Raw genomic sequence first — 14,041 nt, 5'->3', positions numbered from 1 at the left:
TTATAAATCATTCTACTACAAAGACACATGCACACGTGTGTTTACTGCGGCACTATTCACAATAGCAAAGACTTGGAACCAACCCACATGCCCATCAATGATAGACTGGATAAATAAAATGTGGCACATATACACCATGGAATACTATGCAGCCATAAAAAAGGATGAGTTCATGTTCTTTGCAGGGACATAGATGAAGCTGGAAACCATCAATCTCAGCAAACTAACACAAGAACAGAAAACACAACACCACGTTCTCACTCATAAGTGGGAGTTGAACAATGAGAACACATGGACATGAGGGGAAGGGGGTGGCATCACACCGGGGCCTGTTGGGACTGGGGGACTGGGGGAGGGATAGCATTGAGACGTGACACTGTGCTGGCAGTCCTCATAGCCCTCGCTCGCTCTTGGCACCTCCTCTGCCTGGGCTCCCACTTTGGCGGCACTTGAGGAGCCCTTCAGCCCGCGGCTGCACTGTGGGAGCCCCTTTCTGGGCTGGCCAAGGCCGGAGCCGGCTCCCTCAGCTTGTGGGGAGGTGTGGAGGGAGAGGCGCAGGCGGGAACCGAGGCTGTGCGCGGTGCTTGTGGGCCAGCGAGAGTTCCGGGTGGGCGTGGGCTCTGCAGGCCCCGCATTCGGAGCGGCCGGCCGTACCTGCCAGCCCCGGGCAGTGAAGGGCTTAGCACCTGGGCCAGCAGCTGCTGTGCTCAATTTCTCGTGGGGCCTTAGCTGCCTTCCCGCGGGGCAGGGCTCGAGACCTGCAGCCTGTCATGCCTGAGCCTCCCCGACCGGTCCTCCTCCGTGGGCTCCTGTGCAGCCTGAGCCTCCCCGACCAGCGCCGCCCCCTGCTTCACTGCACCCAGTCCCATCGACCACCCAAGGGCTGAGGAGTGCCGACGCATGGGGCGGGACTGGCAGGCAGCTCCACCTGCGGCCCCGGTGCGGGAGCCACTGGGTGAAGCCAGCTGGGCTCCTGAGTCTGGTGGGGACTTGGAGAACCTTTATCTCTAGCTAAGGGATTGTAAATACACCAATCAGCACTCTGTGTCTAGCTCAAGGTTTGTAAACACACCAATCAGCACCCAGTGTCTAGCTCAGGGTTTGTGAATGCACCAATTGACACTCTGTATCTAGCTACTCTGGTGGGGACTTGGAGAACCTTTGTGTCCACACTCTGTATCTAGCTAATCTAGTGGGGACGTGGAGAACCTTTGTGTCTAGCTCAGGGATTGTAAACGCACCAATCAGCACCCTGTCAAAACAGACCACTCTCTCTCTGTAAAATGGACCAATCAGCAGGATGTGGGTGTGGCCAGATAAGCAAATAAAAGCAGGCTGCGTGGGCCAGTAGGGGCAATCCGGTGGGGTCCCCTTCCATGCTGTGGAAGCTTTGTTCCTTCCCTCTTTGCAATAACTCTTGCTGCTGCTCACTCTGGGTCCACACTGCCTTTATGAGCTGTAACAGTCACTGTGAAGGTCTGCAGCTTCACTACTGAGCCAGCAAGACCACGAACCCACCAGAAGGAAGAAACTCTGAACACATCCAAACATCAGAAGGAACAAACTCTGGACACACATGCAGCCTTTAAGAACTGTAACACTCACTGCGAGGGTCCGCAGCTTCATTCTTGAAGTCAGTGAGACCAAGAAACCGCCAATTCCAGACACAGCATTAGGAGAAATACTTAACGTAGATGACGGGTTGATGTGGGCAGCAAACCACCATGGCACGTGTATACATACCTATGTAACAAACCTGCACGTTCTGCACATGCACTCCAGAAGTTAAAGAATATATTTAAAAAAAAAAAAAAACTAAGGTACTGTAAACATTCATAACAAGTCTTTGTAAGTGGTTATATTTTCATATCTCGGGTAAATAAGAGTAGAAAGGTTAAATGGTATGCTGCATGTATTTTCAGCTTTTTAAGAAAATAACAAAGTGTTTTCCAAAGTAGCTGTGCCATTGTATGTTCTCAAGTAGTGTGTGGGAATTCTATTTATTTCATGTTCTTGTCAAAACTCGGTATTATTAGTCTTTTTAATTTTAGTAATTCTAATGAGTGTGTAGTAGTATCCTGTTTTAATTTTCGTTTCTTTAATTTCTAATGATGTTTAGCATCTTTCATGTTATTTGCCTCCACACATTTTGGTGATATGTTAAAATTATTTGCTTTTGCAACCTCACGAAAGAACTTGAAAAAAAAGTTATTTCCCTTTTTTAATTGTGTTATTTCATTGTTGAGATTTGAGAGTAAATATTCTGGATACAGGTGCTTTATCAGTGTATGCCTTAACTTTCATTTTCTTTTTTTATTATTATTTATTTTTTATTTTTATTTATTTATTTATTTTTTAAGGAGTCTCGCTCTGTCGCCCAGGCTGGAGTGCAGTGGCGAGATCTCTGCTCACTGCAAGCTCCGCCTCCCGGGTTCACCTCATTCTCCCTCCGGAGTAGCTGGAGTGACAGGCGCCCGCCACCACGCCCGACTAATTTTTTTTTTTTTTTTTTTTTTTGTAATTTTAGTAGGGATGGGGTTTCGTCATGTTAGCTAGGATGGTCTCGATCTCCTGACCTCGTGATCCGCCCGCCTCAGCCTCCCAAAGTGCTGGGATTACAGGCATGAGCCACCGCGCCTGGCGATCTTTCATTTTCTTAGCAGTATCTTTGGAAGTTTTTGTATATAAAGTTCAAATTATCTATTTTTCCTTTATGGATCACAGTTTTGGTGCTGTATCTAAGAAATATAGTGGAATATGTGGATCTAAGTGGGTATCCACTTGTTGAGCACCATTTGTTGACAAGACCATTCTTTCTTTACCAAATTACCTTTGCACCTTGGTCAAAAATCAGTTTTATATACATATGAGGGACTATTTCAGGACTTTGTTCTGTTTAATTAATATCTTTGTCTCCTGAACTCCAAAACCACACTGCCTGGATAACTGTAGCTTTATAAGTCTTGAAATCAGGTAATGAGAGTTCTTTATTTCTTTTCTGCCAAAAAAAATTGTCCCTCTTTTTCCTGAAGTTGTTTTGCCTATCGTAGTTTTTTGGTATTTCTACATAGATTTTATAACCAGCTTACCAATTTCTATAAAAACACGATGGATTTTGATAGGGATTACAATGAATCTATAGATCAATTTATACAGAACTGACATCTTAGCAACCTCGAGTTTTTCAATCCATTAACATAGAGTTCTTCCACTGATTTCCATATTTCAAAATCTCTCTTAGCAAAGTTTTATCTTTTCATTGTATGTCTTGGGCACTTTACGTCAGATTTATCCCTGTTTTTTGTGCTATTGTAAATGGCATTTTAATTTCAATTTTCAATGATTTATTGCTAATGTATTGAAATACAATTTATTCTCATACTGATCTTGTATTCTGCAACCTTGCAAACCTCAGTTATAATTGAAAGTCTATCACTTGTTCTCTGTAGGTGATTTTTGTCTTCTACAAATAAATACAGTTTTATTTCTTCCATTTCAATCTATATGGTTTGTATTTATCTTCCTTGCCAATTTGTACTGGCTAAAACCGCCAGTAAAATAGAAATAAAAAATGTTGATGAAGATACCCTTGCCTTGTTCCAGATGTTAGGGGAAAACATTCAGAATGACGTTAGCTGTAGGTTTTTCAGATATCCTCTTATCAAGATGATGATCCATTTTATTCCTAGTTTGTTGAGAATTTTTATTTCCAACAGTTCATTTCCAACAGAAATGGCTGTTGGATTTTGTCAATTTTTTTTCTCCGTCAATTCATATGACCATATGGTTATTCTCTCTGGATCCGTTAATATGAATTACATTGATTGATTTTCAAATGTTAAAGCAATCTCACATTCCTGGGGTTAATGCCACTTCACCACAATGTATTATCCTTTTTAAACATTATTATATATTTAAATATGTATATATATTTGTTAAGAATTTGTATTTATATTTATGATGAATATTGGTCTGTAGTTTTCATACAATGTCTTTGGGACATATTCTTTTCTTTTCAATTTTCTGGATGTTTGTGTAGAATTGGTATTATTTCTTCCCTTACTATTGCTGGAATTGTACAAGGGAACCATATGGGTCTGTCATTTTCTTTGTGAAAAGATGTTTGAAATACAGTTTTTTTAATAGATAAAGGGCTATTCAGGTTATCTATTTCTTCTTGAGTGAGCTTTAGTAGTTTGTATATTTCAATGCATTTTTAATTTAATTTATTGTATTTATTGGAATAAAGTCATCACAATATTCTAGTATCTTTAATATTTATAGAATGTGTACTAATGTCATCTCTTGCATTCCAATATTGATAAATTCTGTCTTTTCTCCCCTTATACTGATCAGTCTGACTACAGGTTTATCACTTAGATGGATCTCAAATAACTCATTTTTGGTCTCAGATTTTTCCCTATTTTTCCTTATAATTGATTTTTTGTTTTATTTCTTCTGTTTCCTTGTGCCTGAAGGACTTTAATTTGTCCTTTTTGTACGTTCTTTTTCTGGATTCTTAAGGTAAATGTTGAGTTCATTGATTTCAGACCCTTATTCTTTCCTAATATAAATATTTAGTCCTAAAAGTTTCCTCCAAATTCTATTCTAGCAGCATACCACTAAATCTGATATTTTGTCCTTTTCTTTTTATTCATTTATAAGTGTTCTATAATTTTCCTTTTGATTTCTTCTTTGATGTGTAGGTTATATATAAGTCTGTTATTTACTTTTCCAATATTCTGGAATTTTTCATATATCTTTTTATTAACTTCTAATTTCATGGTGGTCAGAGAAAACAATTGTATGACTCAATTCTTACAAATTTATTGAGTATTTGTTTATGGCCTATAATATGCTCTATGAAGGGAATATGGTGTGTTTTGCTGTTCTTTGGTAAAATGACCTATAAATATCAATTGGCTCAACTTGGTTGATAGTGCTCTCCATATCTTCTATATCCTTACTGATGTCTATCTATTTGTGCTGTTATTGAGTGAGAAGTATTCAGATCCCTAGCTGTAATTGTGGATTTGTCTATTTCTTCTTGTAATTCTATCAGTTTTTGCTTTTAAGTACAGACGCTCCTCAACAATGTGGTTATGTCTGGATACACCCACTATTAGAACTTACAGTGTGTTTATGTGTGCACAACTTCATAAGTCAAAAAGCATACTGAATGTGTATCCCTTTTGCACATTGTAAAGTTGAAAATTTGTAAGTCAGAGGCTGTTTGTATTTTGAAGCTCTGTCATTAGTTGCATAAATATTTAAGATTATTATGTTCTCTTAGTAAAATGAGCACTTCATCATTTTTAAATGACCTTTTTATCCCTGGATGTGGCTTTTCTATGGAATCTACATTGTTTTATGTTAAAATAAGCACTCCAGTTTTGTTTTTTTTTGAAATTAATATTGGCATAGTATATTTTTTCATCAATTTTTAACTTTTCTTGTAGTTTTCTATGGTAGTGTGTTTCTTACAGACAGCATATAGTCAAGTATTCATTCATTTTTTTAAATCTAATTCAAAAATGTTTGTCTTTTGAGATAATTAGACAATTTTCACTTGATGGGATTATTGATATGGTTGGATTTAAACCTACCTTCTTGATATTTGTTTTCTATTTGGTAATTGTTCTTTGTTCCATTTTTTCTCTTTTTTGCCATCTTTTGATTATTTTTATGGTTCCTTTATATCTAGTTTATTAGCTAATTAGCTATAATTCTATTTTGTGATTTTAGCTATTACTTTTGGATTTATAGTATTTCTTTTTAACTTATTTGAGTCTAGCTTCAAATATTATTGTATCCTTTTATATATAGTATAAAACTGCCATAGTATTTCTTCCCTCTAAGCTTTGTACTGTTATCATACATGTTAGTGCAATATATATACATATGCTACATTATTTTTGTTCCTTTGTTTATCATCTAAGATATTTATGTAATGAGAAAGTTTTCTTATACTTGTATTTGCCCACACAGTTGCCATTTCTAGTATCTTCATTCCTTTGGGTAGAAATAAATATATTTCTATCTGATAAAACTTTCCTTGTGCCTGAAGGACTTCCTTTAATTTTTCTTATAATACAGATCTACTGGTCTTTGATTTTTTTCAGCCTTTGTACATGTGAAAACATCTTTATTTTTGTCATTTTAAAGTTATTTTTAATTAACAAATGATTCTATATATTTATGGGGTACACGATGCTTTGATATATGTATACACATATACACACTGTAGAATGATTTAACATATCCATCACCTCACATACTTATCTTTTTTTTTTGTGGTGCGAACATTTAAAAATCTATGTTCTTAGCAGTCTTCAAATATACATACAATACATTAGTATTCACTATTGCCTCCATGCTTCACAGTGAATCTCCAGAACTTATTCCTCCTGTCTAACTAAGCTTTTTATCCTTTAACCAATATTTCTCCATTTCCCACCTCACTATCACCCACGCTAGTCCCTGGTAACCTCCATTCTACTCTTCACATAAAAGTGAGATCATTCAGTTTGTCTTTTGTCTTTCTGTGCCTGGTTGATTTCACTTAGGATGATGTCTTCCACATTCATCCATGTTGTTGCAAGACTGCCATGTGGAAGGCAAGCTATCTTTCTTTTCATAAGGCTGAGTAGTATCATGCTATGTATATATATCACATTTTCTTTATCCATTTATCAGTTGATAAACACTTAGGTTGACTCCATATCTTTACTATTATGAATAATACTGAAATGAACATGGAGGAGGGAATATCTCTTCATTTCCTTTGGTTATATACTGAGAAAGAGAATTGTTGAATCATACAATAGTTTTATTTTTAATTTTGGGGGGAACCTCCATACTGTTTTCCAAAATAATTATACTAATTTACATTCCCACCAACAATGTACTAGGTTTCCCTTTTCTCTACATTTTTGTTAACACTTGTTATCTTTTATTTTTTTGATAAGGACTATTCTAGTGAGATGATATCTCATTGTGGCTTTCATTTGCATTTCCCTGATTGATTATTAGTGATGTTGAACATCTTTTCATATACCTGTTGGCCATTCACATGTCTTCTTTTGAGAAATATCTATTCAGGTTCCTACCCATTTTTTAAACTGGTTGTTTTCTTGCTATTGAGTTGTTTGAGTTTCTTAAATATTTTGGATATTGGCCCCTTATCAGATGTATGGTTTGCAAATACTTTCTCCCCATCCCATAGATAGTCTCTTCACTCTGTTGATTGTTGCCTTTGGTGTGCAGAAGCTCAGTAGTTTGGTGCAATCCAATTAGTCTAATATTGCTTTTGTTGCATGTGTTTTTGGGGTTGCATCCAAAAAATTTTTGCCAAATCCAGTGTTAAGAAGCTCTTTCCCTCTGTTTTCCCCTAGTGATTTTATAGTTTCAGATCTTATATTTAAGACATTAACCCATTATGATTTGACTTGTGTACTTGGGACAAGATAAGGGTCTAATTTCATTCTTCTGTGTGTTGATATCTAATTTTCCCAACATATTGAAGAGAATGTCCTTTCCTTATTGTATGTCCTTGACAGCTTTGCTGAAAATCAGTTGACTGTAAATGTGTGGGCTCCGTTTTCTATTTCTTTGGTCTATATGTCTGCTTTTATGACAGTATGGGCTGTTTTGATTATTATAGCTTTTTGGTACATTTTCAAGTCAGGTAGTGTGATGCCTCCAGCTTTGTTTTGCTAAAAATTGCTTTGACTATTTGAGGTCTTTTGTTTTTCTATACAAACTTTAGGGTTGTTCTTTTCTATTTCTGGGAAAAGGTCATTTCAATTTTGACACGGATTGCATTGAATCTGTAGATCACTGGGTAATATGGACATTTTAACAATGTTAATTCCTCCAATCCATGAATACTGTATATATTTTCATTTGTTTTTCTCTTAAATTTATTTCATCAATGTTTTATAGTATTCAATGTATGGATCTCTCATACACTGAATGTATTTGGTTAATTGTATTCTTGATTAAATGTATTTCTAAGTTTTTCATTAATGCTGTCACAAATAGGATTGTTTTTTCGATTTCTTTTGTGAATAGTTAGTGTATAGCAATGATACTAATTTTAATATGTTAATTTTGTATCCTGCAACTTTACTGAAATCAAAGCCAGTCAAGAACATTACAAAAAAGGACAATTACAGGCCAAAATCTCTGGTGAACATACATGCAAAAATCCTCAACAAAATACTAGTAAACTGAATTCAATAAGACATTAATAGGGTTATTCACTGAGTTTTTCACTTGATTTTGTGCTGCTATAACAGACTATCTGAAACGGGGTAATTTATAATGAACAGAAATTTATTGGCTCCCAGTTCAGAAGGCTGAGAAGTCCAAGATCAAGGGGCTGACATCTTACAGGGACCTTTTTTGCTGCACTATTTTATGACAAAAGGGCAAAGAAAAGGCAAGAAGGCCAGGCGTGGTGGCTCACGTCTGTAATCCCAGCACTTTGGGAGGCTGAGGCGGGCAGATCACCTGAGGTCAGGAGATCAAGACCAGCCTGGGCAACCTGGTGAAACCCCGTCTTTACTAACATACAAAAATTAGCCGGGTGTGGTGGTATGCGCCTGTAATCCCAGCTACTCCAGAGGCTGAGGCAGGAGAATTGCTTGAGCCTGGGAGGCAGAAGTTTCAGTGAGCCAAGATCGCACCATTGCACTCCAGCCTGGGGGTGACAGAGCTAGACTCCACCTCCAAAAAATAAAAAGGGGCAAGAGATTGAACTTGCAGCCTGAAGCCCCTTTGTAATCAACCTTAATCCACTTATAAGTGGTGGAGCCCTTATAGCCTAAACATCTTCTATTAGGTTCTACCTTTCAACACTATTAGATTGGAAATTAAGTTTCTAACAAATGCTTTTAATTAATTTATTTATTTTTGAGAGAGGGTCTCACTCTGCTACCCAGGCTGCAGTACAGCGGTACGATCATGGTTCACTGCAACCTCAATCTCCCAGACTCAACTGATCCTCTCACCTCAGCCTCCCCAGTAGCTGGGACTACAGGTGTACACCACCATGCCCAGCTAAGTTTTTGTTATGATTTTTTTTTTTTTTTGGTAGAGACAGAGTCTCACCATGTTACTCAGGCTGGTCTTGAACCCCTGGGCTAAAGCAATCCTCCCACCTTGGCCTCCCAAAATGTTGAGATTACAGGTGTAAGCAACGGTGCTCAGCCCACACATGCTTTTTTGAGGACACATTCAAACCATAGCCTTTTTGTTCCCCTGGGCCCCAAAATTCATGTCTTTCTCACAAAATGCATGCATTTCATCTAATAGCCCCCAAAAGTCTTAAAAATCATTCCAGCATCAACTCAAAAGTCCAAAGCCCAGAGTCTCATCTAAATCAGATACAGGCGAAAGTCAAGGCAAGATGGCAAGAAGGCAATTTCCTTCAGGCATGAGCCTGTGGAATCAAGCAAGTTATGTGCTTCCAAGCGTTATGTGCTTCCAAAACACAGTGGTGGGACAGGCATAGCATAGACATTCCTGAGGCAAGACAGGTAGTCAGGGAAGTAACCATGTCTTTGGGACTCAGCGACTGCGCCATCAACACAGCAAGCCCCACAACCATGTCCTTGGGACGTGAAAACCACACCAATACAACAAACCCCAGGCGGAAGTACGGACCGCGTATTGGCGTCGTCGAGCGACTGTGGGGGATCCCGGGGGGGAAATCAACTGGCGCCGAACCGAGCTGAAGAAAAAGCTGATCAGCGCAGGCGGGTGTTGAACCGCGAGCAGCGTCTGAGGCACTGGGTGGTCCGGGCTGTGATAGACCAAGCGCTGATCACGCGGCACCACCTCAAGAAGCAGGCATCCAGTGCACGTGCCAACATTACTCTGTAGGGGAAGAAGCCTAGAAAACTCCTCCAGCAGATCCGGCTTGCCCAGATAGAGAAGGCAACCATAGAGGTGGAAGCCCCTCAAAGCCAGCCAGGACTATGGAACCGCAGCTCAAAATGCAAAAGAAGACAAAAGCCCCCCAGGATGTAGAAATGAAGGACCTTGAAGATGAGAGCTAAACCTCTTTCACTAGAAGATTCTCAACTGGAGCCCAAAGGACTCAGTGGTTGTTTCAGAGGATGTTGGGAAAAGCGGTGCCCCTTTTCACTCTCCATATTTCTCCTTTCTAATGGCCTACTGACTTCCCCTGGAGGGATGTCTTTGGGAGGGAAGAGGGTACAGAAGAAAGATTGGAGAAGGGCCTCTCTAGCAGTCAACTCCATTTGTGATAAAACCCTAGCACTCTGGAAAACAAACAAACAAACAAAGAGCACTCACTACTGGCTTCATAATCAAGCACAGAACTATCCTCAGTAGGAATTTTTCTTTTTTTCAGAGATGGAGTCTCGCTCTGTCGCTTAGGCTGGAGTACGATGGCATGATGCCGGCTCACTGCAACCTCTGGCTCCCAGGTTCAAGCTATTCTCCTGCCTCAGCCTCCCGAGTAGCTGGGACTACAGGCATGCGCCACCACGCCTAGGCCATTTTTGTATCTTTAGTAGAGACGGAGTTTCACCATGTTGGCCAGGCTGGTCTCAAACTCCTGACCCAGTGATCCACCCGCCTCAGCCTCCCAAAGTGCTGAGATTACAGGCATAAGCCACTGCGCCTGGCCAGGAAATTTATCCTGTAGACAGTATGCACATTTTAATTTTACTTGTCCGCAGACTGACTCATTGCTCATTATAATAGTAAAAAACACACCACTGGGAGGAGATTTAAGGTGTGAATGGGACCCACAGTGTATAAACAAACATGTACATGGCTGGGCATAGTGGCTCACACTTATAATCCCAGCACTTTGGGAGGCCAAGGTGGGTGGATCACTTGAGGTCTGGAGTTCGAGACCAGCCTGGCCAACATGGTGAAACCCCATCTCTACCAAAAGTACAAAAATTAGCCAGGTGTAGAGGCGCGTACTTGTAATCCTGGCTACGTGGGAAGCTGAGGCAAGAGAACCGCTTGAACCTGGGAGGCGAAGGTTGCAGTGAGCCGAGATTGCCCCACTGCACTCCAGCCTGGGCAACAGAGTGAGACTCCATCTCAAAAACGAAAACAAAAACAAAAACAAAGCAAGCATATACAGCTACTGAGCATGTGTACCCAGAGAACCACCTGTAATATACTTACTATTAGGTTGATGTAAAAGTAATTGTGGTTCTGCCATTAAAAATACAGCAAAAACTGCAATTACTTTTGCACCAACCCAATAGCAATGCCTTTTCCCACCCCCTTATGAATGATCATGTAAGACTTCCATAAAGAGAGTTTCCCTTGTAATAGTCAATGCTGTCTCATTCTCGAGCAGCCTACTCTGACTCAGCTCTCAGAGTGTACTATTGCTTTTGCACCTGCCTTTCAGAATATACTTACTCTTTTGCAATATATTGCTTCATACTGTTTATTGCTGTGTGTCTCTTGTTTAAATTCTTTTAACCTAGAAGATAAAAACCTAGGATTCACAATCACCATCAACATTTCCATTCCAAAAGGGAAAAATAAGCAAGGAGAAAGAGATAACTGGTCCCAAGTAAGTCCAAAAGCCAATGTAGTAAACAATGTTATCAATTTAATTTTTTTAGACAGGCTCTCACTCTATTGCCCAGGCTGAGTGCAGTAGCTAGATCACAGCTCACTGTAGCCTCAACCTTCCAGGCACAAGTGATCCTCCCACCTTGGCCTCCAGAGTAGCTGGAACTGCAGATGCACACTACTGTGCCCAACAATTTTTTTTTTTTTTTTTTTTTAAATATAGGGATAGGAGTTTGTGCTATGTGGCCCAGGCTAGTCTCAAACTCCTGGGCTCAAGCAATCCACCCACCTCTGCCTCCCAAAGTGCTGGGATTATAGGAATGAGTGTCACTGAGCCAGGCCAACAACATTAAATTTTAATGCTCCGAGAATAATCCTCCTTGGCTTTATGTCCCACCTTCTGGGTACACTGGGGTGGGAGTTGAGCCCCTAAGGCCTCAGCTAGTTCCACTCCTATGGCTTTGCTGGGTATATGGGTTGGAGTCAGGTGACTGCAGCTCTCCCAGGCTGGTGTTGCACATTGTAGTCCTGGTGTCTTGGGGGTGGACCCACCTTTATAGCTCTACTAGCCATTGCCCTAGTGGGGGCTCTCGATGGTGGCTCCAGCCCTGCAGCAGTCTACTGCCTGTGTTCCCAGGTTGTCCCTGATGCTCATTGAAATCTAGGTGGAGGAAACCCTTCCCCCACAGCTTTTGCATTCTGCACACCTGCAGACATAACATCATGTGGATACTGCCACTTACACCTTCTGAAGGTGTAAACTGCCACTTACACCTGAATCCCTTTAAACCATACCTGGGGTGGTCAAGGAGTACTGCATCAGAATGTGGGAAGCAGAGACTTGAGGCAGCCCTGGGGAGTAAACCCCAAGATCTTCAGGACACCCTAGGCTCTCTTTTGCAGGATTTCCTTCCCTCAGATCATGACACTCTGGGCCTATGATGGGAGGGGCTATGCTAGTAATCTCCAAAGTACCTTTGAGGTTATTCTCCCATTGTCCTAAATAATAGCTCTGGCTTTGTTCTATCCATACTAATCTCCCTATCAATCAGTTACTTGGCCACACTCTTGGTTCCCTTTCCTGAAAATATTATTTCATTCTCTACCACATGGCCAGGCTGAGAATTCTTCAAATTCCTAAGTTTTGTTTTGTTTTGAGACGGAGTCTTGCTCTGTCACCAGGCTGGAGTGCAGTGGCGCAACCTCGGCTCACTGCAACCTCCACCTCCCTGTTTCAAGCGATTCTCCTGCCTCAGTCTCCCGAGTAGCTGGGACTACAGGGGCGTGCCATCACGCCCAGCTAATTTTTGTATTTTTTTTTAATAGAGACGGGGTTTCATTATATTGTTCAGGCTGGTCTAGAACTCCTGACCTCACGTGATCCAACTGCCTTGATCTCCCAAAGTGCTGGGATTACAGGTGTGAGCCACCACACCCGGCCTGGCTTCTTTCACTTAACATAATGTCTTCAAGGTCATCCATGTTGTAGCATATATAAGTACATCGTTTATTTTTCTAACTAAACAATAGTCCACTGTAAAGATATGCTACGGTTTGTTTATACATTCAGCAGTTAATAGATGTTTGACTTGTTTCCACTTTTTGGCTATTATGAATACTGCTTATAAGAAAATTAATATACAAGTTTTTTATGTAAACATATGTTTTCACTTCTCTTGGGTTTACCTAGGAGTGGAATTTCTGGGTCATATGGTAACTCTACGTCTTGGTTTTTGAGGAACTGCTGAACTGTTTTTCACAGCAGCACATTATTTTACATTCCCACCAGCAAGGTATAAGGATTCCAGTTCTTCCTTTGCAGTTTGGGTGGGTTTTATTTATTTTTCTTGTCTAATTGCTTTAGCTGGAACTTCAAATACAATGTTGAATATAAGCGATAACAGTGGACATGTTTGACTTGTTCTTGATCATAGGGCACTCCTCTGGCTGTGCCACCATTGTATGTTGGGTATTTGAAGGACAGATAAATTATTCCTTTAGTCTATAGATTTTTAAATTGAGAGGAACCATACTTGAGGAATTCTATGTGAGGAACATACCTGAAGAGCCTCATCTATACCAGGACCTAATTTAAATATGATTCTGTCTTTTGAGCTGAAGCTACAACGGGATAATATAAGTTTTTTCCAAACTTTTGAGAGTCTGGGGAAAGGGTAAGTGTATTTTTCCTGTGAGAAGGATGTGAGTCACTGAGGACCAGAGGAGACTGTGGCAGTCAGCTTCTGAAATTGTCTCCAAAGATCCCAACCTTTTGGTATTCACATCTTTGTGTAATCCTCTCCCATGCTGTATCATGTTTGGTCTATGAGATGGCATGTCACTTTTGAGACTAGATTATAACAGACCTTGTGATTTCTGCCTCTCTTTTTCTCTTTTGGATCACTCACTCTGCAGGAAGCTAGCTGTCAATTATGAGCAGCCTATGGAGAAGCCTACACTATGA

General features: G+C 40.2%; 1 pseudogene; it reads left to right on the top strand.

Moving 5' to 3' along the window:
* Positions 1–900: 900 nt before the first annotated feature.
* LOC129039139 (uncharacterized protein C11orf98-like) lies at positions 901–10,091 on the top strand (annotated as a pseudogene).
* The last annotated feature ends 3,950 nt before the right edge of the window (positions 10,092–14,041 follow it).

Source organism: Pongo pygmaeus, chromosome 5 (genome assembly GCF_028885625.2).
Source record: "Pongo pygmaeus isolate AG05252 chromosome 5, NHGRI_mPonPyg2-v2.0_pri, whole genome shotgun sequence".
NCBI classification, from domain to species: domain Eukaryota; kingdom Metazoa; phylum Chordata; class Mammalia; order Primates; family Hominidae; genus Pongo; species Pongo pygmaeus.
Note: the sequence above shows the minus strand (reverse complement) of the source record. Positions and strands in the feature narration are given on the sequence as shown.